This window comes from Dendrobium catenatum, unplaced genomic scaffold (assembly GCF_001605985.2).
Source record: "Dendrobium catenatum unplaced genomic scaffold, ASM160598v2 fragScaff_scaffold_504, whole genome shotgun sequence".
Lineage (NCBI taxonomy): Eukaryota > Viridiplantae > Streptophyta > Magnoliopsida > Asparagales > Orchidaceae > Dendrobium > Dendrobium catenatum.
This window is the reverse complement of record NW_021318966.1, coordinates 57,792-68,590: the sequence shown is the minus strand read 5'-3', so window position 1 is coordinate 68,590 and position 10,799 is coordinate 57,792.

Below are 10,799 nucleotides of genomic sequence, written 5' to 3'. Positions count from 1 at the left end.
TTCTTAGATAAGAAGTTAGAATTCACAGCACTTCCAGAAGATGAACCCTTAGAACCATGTGGACGTTTGCTGGAACTAGCCATTTCCTAGACAATGGCTCTATAGAGTTTTGAAAGGAATAGAAAGTGAATGAAAAGTGATTTCAAATCCCTTTCATATAAAGAAAAATGAACAATCATACTTTTTGAAATTTTCTTCGTTTGTATAATTTTTGAATCGTATGGGACAAAATTATTTTCATACGTACGAATAGAAACAACCAAAGATGAAATGACTTTTTGTAAAATGCCATTTTTTAGGCATCCTTTCGTACAAGCTTTTTGACTACTCAATTGTACAGACAAACGACGAACAGGTGTTCGTCCGGGATGATCAGAATATTAAAGATCCTTTTAAAGGCAGTTAGATTTATCTCCCATAGAAACTGACATCTGGATCATACAGACGAAAATAATTTCATCTGGGGTGATAAGCAATAAATAACTGAACCTAACTGATAAAACTGTCTCCACACATACATACAAATCAGTGTCAATGGTACCGTATGATGACACTATTATACAGTATGAAACTTATGAAAATCTATATTTTGTATGCTCAACTTTGTAAACTATTATGTATACGCTACAGAATTTATACAGGATGAAAAAATTTTCGTACAGTACAAATCAAACTTTTAAAGAATAATACATGAAATGCAGAAAAACTTCTAAAAAATAATTATTTCAATCAAAGGACATGCTTCCTGTTTTAACACACATAAAAATGAAAAAAAAAAACACACATAAACAAATAAAACAAAAAAGAAAAAATAAACTAAACAAATACAAAATATAGAACATATCAAGTTTGCAGAACATTTAATTTAAGCATTAAGATCAATCACATCTAACCTTATTCTTAAGGTGCTAAAAGTGTCAAAGGTTAGTGGTTTTATAAAAATATCTGCAAGTTGATTTTCTTTAAAAATGCGAGTCAATTCAATTTCTTCCTTGGCTACATAATCTCTAATGAAGTTATGTCTTATATCTATATGCTTGGTTTTAAGATGTTGAATATAATTCTTTGAAATGCAAATAGAATTAGTATTATCACAAAAGATTGGAATTATACCACTTGAAAATATTAAATCATTCAATTGTTATTTCAACAAAAGTACTTGTGCTACACAACTACCTAAGGAAATATATTCTGTTTCAACAGTAGATAAGACTATTGAATTCTATTTCCTACTAGACTAACAAATTAAAGAGTTTCCTATAAATTGATAAGTTCTAGATGTACTTTTCTGATCAACCTTATAACCTGCAAAATCTGAATCAAAATATTTAATTATTTTAAAATAAGAGATATACTTATGATACTAAATCCTTAAGCTTTGAGTTCCCAAAAGATATCTCAAAATTCTTATTATTGCTATCAAATATGATTCTTTTTTATTACATTGAAATTTAGCACATAAACAAATACTGAATATTATATCTATTATACTAGCAGTCAAGTAAAGCAATGATTTAATAATCCCTCTAAATTTCTTTTGATCAACAAATTTTCTCTTAGAGTCCTTATTCAACTGCATTGAGGAACTCATTGATATATTTATTGGTTTAGCATTATCTATTTCATATTTCTTAAGAATGTCCTTAATATACTTTGACTAACTAAGAAAAGTTCCCTCCTTATTTTGCTTAATGCTAAAACCAAGAAAATAACTCATATTACCTATTAAACTCATCTCAAATTCTCTACTCTCTAATAGGAAAATGTTTAACCTTTCATATCAAGCGCCAAGTGCATGTTTCAGTCCATATAATGTCTTTTTCAATTTAAATACGTGACTAGAGAATTTAGAATTTTTAAAATTTGGAGGTTACTCAATGTAAATATCCTCTTGTATCACCTCATTCAAAAATGCACTTTTGACATCTATTTGAAATAATTTATAACCTTTAAAATAGACAAAGGCTAGCAAATTTCTAATTTCTTCAAGTCTTGCTATAAATGCAAAAATCTCTTCAAAATTAATGTCTTTTATTTGATTATACCCCTTAGCTACCAATCTAGCCTTGTTATTTATCACAACTCTTAAATCATTTATTTATTTTTTAATACTCACTTATTTTTAACAACACTTTGATCTTTTAGCCTTTCAATTAATTCTCAAACATTATTTCTAACAAATTAATTCAATTATTCTTACATGGCCAAAATCCAAAATTCATTCGAAAGTGCTCGATTTATATTTGTGGGTTCAACCATTAAAATAAAAGCATAATAATTCACTTCTTTATTAAGTCCATGCCTAGTCCTAACACCCTCATTAGGTTCACCTAAAATCAATTTCTTAGGATGATTCTTAGAAAAATTTAATTCTCTAGGCAAAGGATTTTCTATTTCCACATTATCTTCCAAATTAATTTTTTTATTCCTTGAGAGTTATTTTCAATATGATCCTCTTCCAACTTTGGCTCTTCCAAAATGCCAGACTCACCAAACATAACATATATGGTCTCTTCAACTACTAAAGTTTTCTTGTTAAAAACTCTATATGATTTTTCAACACTAGAGTATCCAAGAAAATTCCTTCATCAGATATTTGATCAAATTTTCTTAAAGGAGATTTTCCATTGTTATGAATAAACACCTTATATAAATATATATGCAAATGTGATAAATTTGATGTTCTACTCTTAAAAAGCTCATAGGGTGTCTTATTCAAATTGGATCTAATGTTCACCCTATTCAAAACATAATAAGCTGTACTGGACGCTTCAGCCCAAAAATATTTTGAAAGTGTGTATTTTATCAATATGGCTCTAGCGGCTTCAATTAATATTATGTTCTTTTTTTTTACTACCCCATTCTGCTGAGATATCCTAAGTGCTAAAAAGTTATGATCAATTCATTTCTCTTTACAAAACTCATCAAATTTTTTATTTTCAAATTCACATCTATGATCAATTTAAATTAATAAGATTTCACATCTTAGTTTTCTCTGAATTCAAGTTGAAAAATTTCTAAATTTCTTAAATGATTCACTCTTACGAAATAAACATTTAATTCAAGTGAATCTAGAAAAATCATTAACAATCACAAATCTATGTACTATCCCTCCTAGACTTACAGTGTAATCGATTCAAAAAGTTTCACATGAATAATCTCCAATAGTTTGTTAGTTCTAAGATCCTTAATTAAATGAAAGGAGGACTTCACCTATTTTTTTAGTTTATATGCATCACATAAGTGATTGTTAGTAAAGTCTAGTTTTTGTATACTTCTAACAAGTTTTTTTTTATATAATTTTTCTTTTCATGGTAGCTTGACAAAATTTCTTTGTCATAATCATGATTCATTAGAAATTATTTTCAAATAAAAGGCATTAGGAGATTAAATATAATTCAAATATAGCATATACACATTATTTACTCTAGTTCCATGCAGTATATCATTTTCATTTTGATTTAATATGCAGTTAGTGAGAAAAACTTTAACATTATAGCCCTTATCACACTCATGACTAATACTTAACAAATTATGCTTTAAGCCTTCTACAAGTAAAACATTATCTATGAAAAAATTATTCAAGTTTTCAATAATACATGTGCCTACCACTTTCCTATTAGTATTATCTCATAGTATAACCTTGCCTCAATTCCTAGCTTCAAGCGATATGAATTGTGTAGTGTCTCTAGTCATATGCTTCGAGCATCCGCTGTCTACGTACCAAATGCTCTCATGAGATCTTGTATGAGAGTGTTTCTATAAGATGATCAAATATTAGTCTTGGGAGCACAAATAAGTTTGGATTCTCCTGATTTGACTTATTTTATGTATTTTTAGTCTCCACACTTGATATGATACTATGAATAGTGCAATTGCGAGATATGTGCCCAATCATACCACAAGAAAAATATTTAATTCTAGGAAAATGATTTTTCAATCTACGAGAATAAAATTATCTTTTCCTAGGTTTTCAATTTTTTTCCTTTTTATCAAGATTAAAAAATTATTCGGGTATAGGTGGAATCCTATTTTTCTCAAGTGCGATTAATTGGGATTTAAAAAATGAGTTTGCACTTTTTATCACAATATTGTCAACTTTCAAATAGTATTCTCTATTATCATATTCATTTATAAATATTTTAAAATCTTTTTCAAGTTCTGTGTGGGATGATTTCAATAGTTCATGCTATTTTTTCAATTCATTAAACTCATCGAAAAGTTTCATGTGGTTGTTATCAATTTGTGTGTGATCTTTCCAAAGGATTTTGTGCTCTTTTTATAATTCATGGAAATCTAAATTCAATCTAGTATACATTTTCTTTAGTTTTTTATATGTTGTACAAATCTTTTCACAAACATCAAATAACTCTTCATAAGTTAAGTCACATACATCTTCTTGATATGACTGAATAAGATTATCGAGCATTAAACACAAATTAGTGAGTTCTTCTTCTACTTCTATTTTTGATGAGTCTGAAGCTGAGTCCACCCAAAAAGCTTTCTGAAATCTCTTCTTGCCCTTCTTCATATTTGTTTTCTCCTCCATCTTGTCCTTGCTAGGATTGATTTTAAGATTAGGGCAATCAGATTTGATGTGTCCAAGCTTCCTACATTCATAACAAATCACATTGTTAGAAGCCTTAACATTTTTATGGAACTTACATTTGTTCCATTGCTAGCATCTCCTTTGCTTTCTCTTTAGAAAACTCCTGAATTGTCTTGTCATCAAGGCAATGTCATCTTCATCCTCAAGCTGAGACAAATCACTCTCCGAGTCATGCACTTTTAAAGATATGTTCTTCTCCTTTCGCTTCTCCTCTGCATCAATCTATCTCTGAGTCACTGTTTACTCATAAGCAATTAGTGATCCAAGAAGATGTCAATATAATAAATATTTAAATCTTTAGACTATAATAACAATTATTTTAGCATTATAGGCAGTAGGCAAATAACGAAGTATTTTACTCACTTTCTTTGCATTCATTAATTCCCTACCTAAAGCTTGCAAGGAGGTGACTATTTGAGTGAAATGTATGTATATGTCAGTGATCGATTCATTTGATTTAATGTGAAATAGTTCATAATTATGCAACAAAATATTTAATCTAGATTGTTTCACTTCATCTGTCCCTTCATTTGTAATACAAAGTTTATCCCAATTTTTTTTCACTTTTACAGGTAGAAACATGCATGTAATATTCAAATTTAAGTGCACAAAAAAATTGTTTAAATATTTAGCATTTAACTGAGCTAAGTCTCATTCTTCTACAGTCTAATCAACAAATAATGTTTTAGTTCTAATGCCATCTACAAGTCTAGTTGGCCTAGTGTAACCTTCATGTACTAAAATTCACATGCAATAGTCAAGCAATTGAAGAGAAGTAAACATTCATGTTTTCCCAAAATCGAAAGGGATGTTATCAAACAATAGGGGTCTAGTGATCGAACACCCTTTAGGTGTGTTACGGTTTCCAAAATGAGCCATAATCAATTTTCAAAAATTAATCTAAACATTAAAATTTGAAATAGGCTCTGATACCACTTGAAAAGTTCATACAAGTTGTTAGACCTAAACAAAATTGTCACAAGGGGGGGGAGGGTGAATTGGTAATTTAAAAGTCTATTATAAAATTATATGCACAATTCATATTTTTCCAAAACAATACTTTTTTCAACCACAAAATTAAAATTGCTTAGCATAAAAATACTCAAAAATAAAAAGAAAGCAGATTTATAGTGGTTCGGTCCAACTAGACCTACCTCCACTCCTTGAATACTCCATCTTTAGGTATCACACTATTACCAAAGTGACTCTCTTTTTGCTCCAACAGCAAGGCGGAGAAGCCTTTATAATTACCCTCTCTTCCACCAATCCCTGGTGCGGTAGAGTATCATCATCCTTTCACACCCTCTAAGTCTCGGCAGAGTACCATCGTCCTTTCACACTTCTCCAAGTGCTGGTAGAGAATCGTTGTCCATTCACACTTTTCCAAGTATTTGTAGAGAACCGTTGTCCTTTTACATTTCTCCAAGTGTTGGTAGAGAACCATTATCCTTTTACACCCTCTTGGTGTTGGCAGAGAACTGGATCTTCTCACTAGCAACTTTGAAAAAGTAGGGAAGATTATTGACAAGACTTACAAAGAGATTCTCACCTTTGGACAACCTTGTGAACTCTTCACATTTTTTACTTGAAAAATCTCTCAAAACACTCTCCTAATCACTCTTAAACTTTTTCTCTCAAGAAAAAACTAAGAAAGATTCGTTCTTAGACAATTTTAAGGACCTTATATATGAAAGACATAAAAACCATCTAGAAAATTGAAATTTTTAATTTTGATCATCCCAGATCGTACAGTACGATCGACAATCATACATACGAATAGTTCAAAGTTTGCTCGTACGATCTAGTATAAAACATTTTCGTACATGAACATCGTACAATACGAATATATATTGTCCCGGATGAACAATTTAAAAAAAAGTATTCGTATGGACAGAAATGTTCGCATCAATTTCGTACTCTGGACATCGTCTATACAAAGGCAAGATTGTCCCAGATGAACAGTTCAAAAAAATTTTCTATTCGTATGGATGAAAATGTTCGCAACATTTTCATACTCTTGACGTCGTCTATATGAAGGTAAGATCGTCTCGGATGAATAGTTCAAAAAATTTTCCTGTTTGTATGGACGAAAATGTTCGCAACATTTTGTACTCTGGACGTCATTTGTACGAAGCCAACTTCGTATAATACAAACAGTACTTAGAAAATTTTTCGTCCATGATTTGATTAACTGCTTACTGGAGGAACTAACTAGATAAATCATCCCATGCGATTAGAAATCGTACATTACGATTAGTTTAAAATTTTATAAGTTTAACTCTCCCCAGTGTGTGTGTACACGGCTACCCAATTACAATCACATTATTTCAGACTAAATAAAAGTGTAAAATACAGACTCTATTTATAATAAACCCTAATCTAATGTGACTTTCTTCAACAATCTAGAGTATGATTTTCTTGAAATGTTAGTACACAAAAATAATAAAAGCACTATATCCAATATATGTTAGGAGAAATAGAAATCAAAATAATAATATTTAGAATTATCAAAAATACATGATTTGAAAACTAAGTTTCAACAAATGATTGATGGAAGTAAACGAAGTTGCCCTACCTCAGGAAGTTCTTCCTCTCGTCGCTTAGGGGACGATCAATTTTTAATTGCTGCTGATGAAGCAGCATGTCTCAAATATAATGAAGCCTTAATCACACCATCATGCTTACTAAATCAACACATCCTAAACTTTCAGGTGATGAGTCCTTTTGACACAACTGCCTTCCAATTCCTCCTGACTCTAGCCTTTCCCTTAACCTTTTAAATTTTTTATGAATTCTTAGCAAATATTAGGATCAATGATGATGCCTCTATAATGACATCATATGTTTGTCGTCACCATGTCGAAATCATAAAAAGAGATTTAGGAGAACTCCTCAACCTTAAAATAGAGAGAGAGTTCGACCATATTCTATGGCTTCCATTTCTGACTATGGTTGGAGTAGTGTCAATCTAACCATTAGGAATTCAACTCTGAATCAACACCAAGCCTTAGTCCAATCCTAAATCATAATGCAAGGATTATCCAGCATGTCCTTCGTACTTTGATTATTCCTAAAGCTGGGGATCGCGTGAACATCACCCCTCTGCTATCCTTACTTTGATCAATCTCAAATGCTAATTGATTACATTCAAAATTTAACTCCAATAAGACCCCCTTTTACCAAAAGAAAGCAAAATATGGCTGTAGAACATGTCATCGCCTATATCTTAAATAAAAAATATATGAAATCACTTATCCTGCACCTCCTGACAATAATCTTATCTTCTATATGCTTCCTTACATATTCTTTTTCAACAGGGTCAGGACCTAGAAGAGCCAGACTTTGATGAGAAAGGGGGAGATGCCCTGTCACCAACACCAGCTTCATTGGCTCCAAAACTAGCACCAACCCCTCACCACTACCTGTTCGAGGAATTGATACAATGTTTTGACCATCTTGAGTTCCGCCTAGACCAGCAACAATTTCAACATGATGAAGACATGGAATGGTTTAAGGCATAGTTTGAGTCAATTCAGACTCAATTTTCGTCCATTGACAACAAATTCCAACAATACCCACCACCACCTGATCAGGGACCATCTTACTTTTAGTTATGTGTTGTGTTTATGTTTTTGTACTACTTCCTTTTTTTCTTTTTTGTGTATCTCCTCTTTTTGGTGATCTCAAAAGAGGGAGAACATGTTTGGTTGTTTAGCTTTTGTTGTATGTTTGTTTGTTTTTATTTAATAAAAATTCACACTTTATTTATTTATTTTGTATTGTTCTTTTAAAAAAATAAGAATATATATATATATATAATTTAATTAATTTAACTTAAATTTTAAAAATGTGGAAAATAAGGATTATCAAAATTGCTCGCTGAGAACATGAATCAAGGGGTGATTTTGACTTATCTCCTTTCTCGACATGCAGTGAGGTGCATGCAATGCCCATATGGAGTATCGCATGCGGGCGTCTGGACTTAATAACATTAAAGTAAATGATAAAAATACAACTGACATTCACTACCACCCTCTCTCAACATCTCTCTCAACCTCTTCCCACTCCGTCATGTAATTTCCCCTCTCCCATGATCCCGTTTAATGTGAACATCTCTCTTATACCCTTTTCTCCCACTCTCGACTTATTTTACCCACCCTCAATTCCATCCAGCACTAAACTAGATTACGCCTTAAGCCTACAATCTGTGCCGCCTTGTTGATCTCCTTTTTGGAGCAAGTCAACTTTCATCTCATAAAAAAGCCTCAAAAGATCAAACTCAACTTATGTTATCCATCTAAAGTCTTGGGTCTAGTTGGCACTAGGACTTATGCTTGCCATAAATGGCAATATAACATATTCATATCAACTTATGATCCATAAGTGGCATTGAGATAGATTTGATCAGTTTTAATCCATTTAGTCCTAATTTCCTCTAATTGGACGCACTATGTCTTTGGACCATTTCATAATCTAATGGATCTATAGAGAAACCTAGGAAGAACTTAGATGTCCAATTTAGTTGACTCACGCATGGCCCATCCAAGTCTAACCATGGATGCCCAAGTTCCTTTATGATTAACTAGGTCAATTTGAAACTACCCCAAGCCATTGTGGCCTACATTGGGTTAAGCCAGGTCAAAATAAGTTAACCTACCAAGAGCTTAGAATCATTGGCCCAATGAAAGATTTGCTAACATAAATATAGGACTTAACATGGTACATAGGACAAGTGCAACATAAGCTCATTATTAGATCCTAAACTTAACCAAATAATATTTAAGTTATTATTGTAATTTACTTTCTTTTATTTTGGACATTGGAAGTTAGCAACAGTGCAAACTCCTTCAAAATGCTAACATGTAAGATGGTTTTTCAGTCTAACTTAAAGTCAAAAAATGCCAACTCAAGTCAAAAGCAAGCATTCATGAAGTTTCTAATGTGGTGTTCCATCTTTCATGAGCTACAATCAATTGGTCCAACAACATTCGAGTTTTGAAGAAAGGTAATGATAGCTTAAGCTAGTTCTGAGGAGGTTTAATTAAGTGGCCACCCATCCCTTGAGGATCTTGTGATGTTTTGTTTTAACCTCCATTGTAATTCTTATAAATGTCAATAAATCTAAAATATAACAATATTTGATGAATTAAAATCAAATTTTGGAGTATTCTTCTTCCTCAGAAAGTTTTGATAGCATTTCCGTGATATGTGTCTTAGTACCCTAGATCAATCCCTCTTTAATGAGAGGTTTTACATCTTTATTTATTCCTGCAATTTTTTTCCTATTATTTTCTCCTCCACATCTCCCATGAGTGTTTTAGAGCTTCTCGCTAAGTTCCTACACTTAAATCATTCGTTCACTCTAACTATAGTAAACTCTATAATCTATAAAAATCTGACCACTCTCCCACTATTCAACAATACACATTAAAAATTTCACACTACAAGCCTAAACAACTCTTGTATCATTTTCCCTACATCCTAAGCTAACTATAAATCACTCACATTCATCATCTTTCCCATCATAACCTTCACTTAAGCTGCACACGAAATACCAGACCCTAAGTGAAGCTCTCAACCACCTCTTCAACTTCCTAAAATCTCCAGACTCCAAAACACTTCAAATAGGTTCTCCTACATCCCCCCACATCAAATAAATCAGCTCCGCTTCAAATTCCACTTCAAAGTCCACTATACATCTTTTATCAACATGACTCATATAGTTGAACCTAGCTCAAACAAGATAGCCTTGGGTTTGGCCAGCTAACTTTAGTCAATCTTGGTTAACATAGTACATTGTTAATCCAAGATTGACCCTTGACATATTTGATAACCCACATAAGATCATAAGTCCATTAGAAGGCCATATAAACCAATTCAAACCATGCTCAATCAGCCAAAACACAAGGTGCATGGTCTAGGAGGCCTAAACTATTAGGTGACTTATTAGGAACTTAGACCCACGAGTGATTGAATTGAGTCACTGTAGATGATATAGACTCGTCCCCTAACCATGATATAATCAAATCCATATCAATTTGGTACTATCCCTAAGCTAGAATCCTAGTAATATGTATGGAAAACTTTGTAAGATTTAGTGTTCGCAACTTCTTCCACAGTGCATGCATTAAATTGAAAACACAAACTTGAGAACCCATTATTGAACCAGTATAATGCATTTAATGCCTCA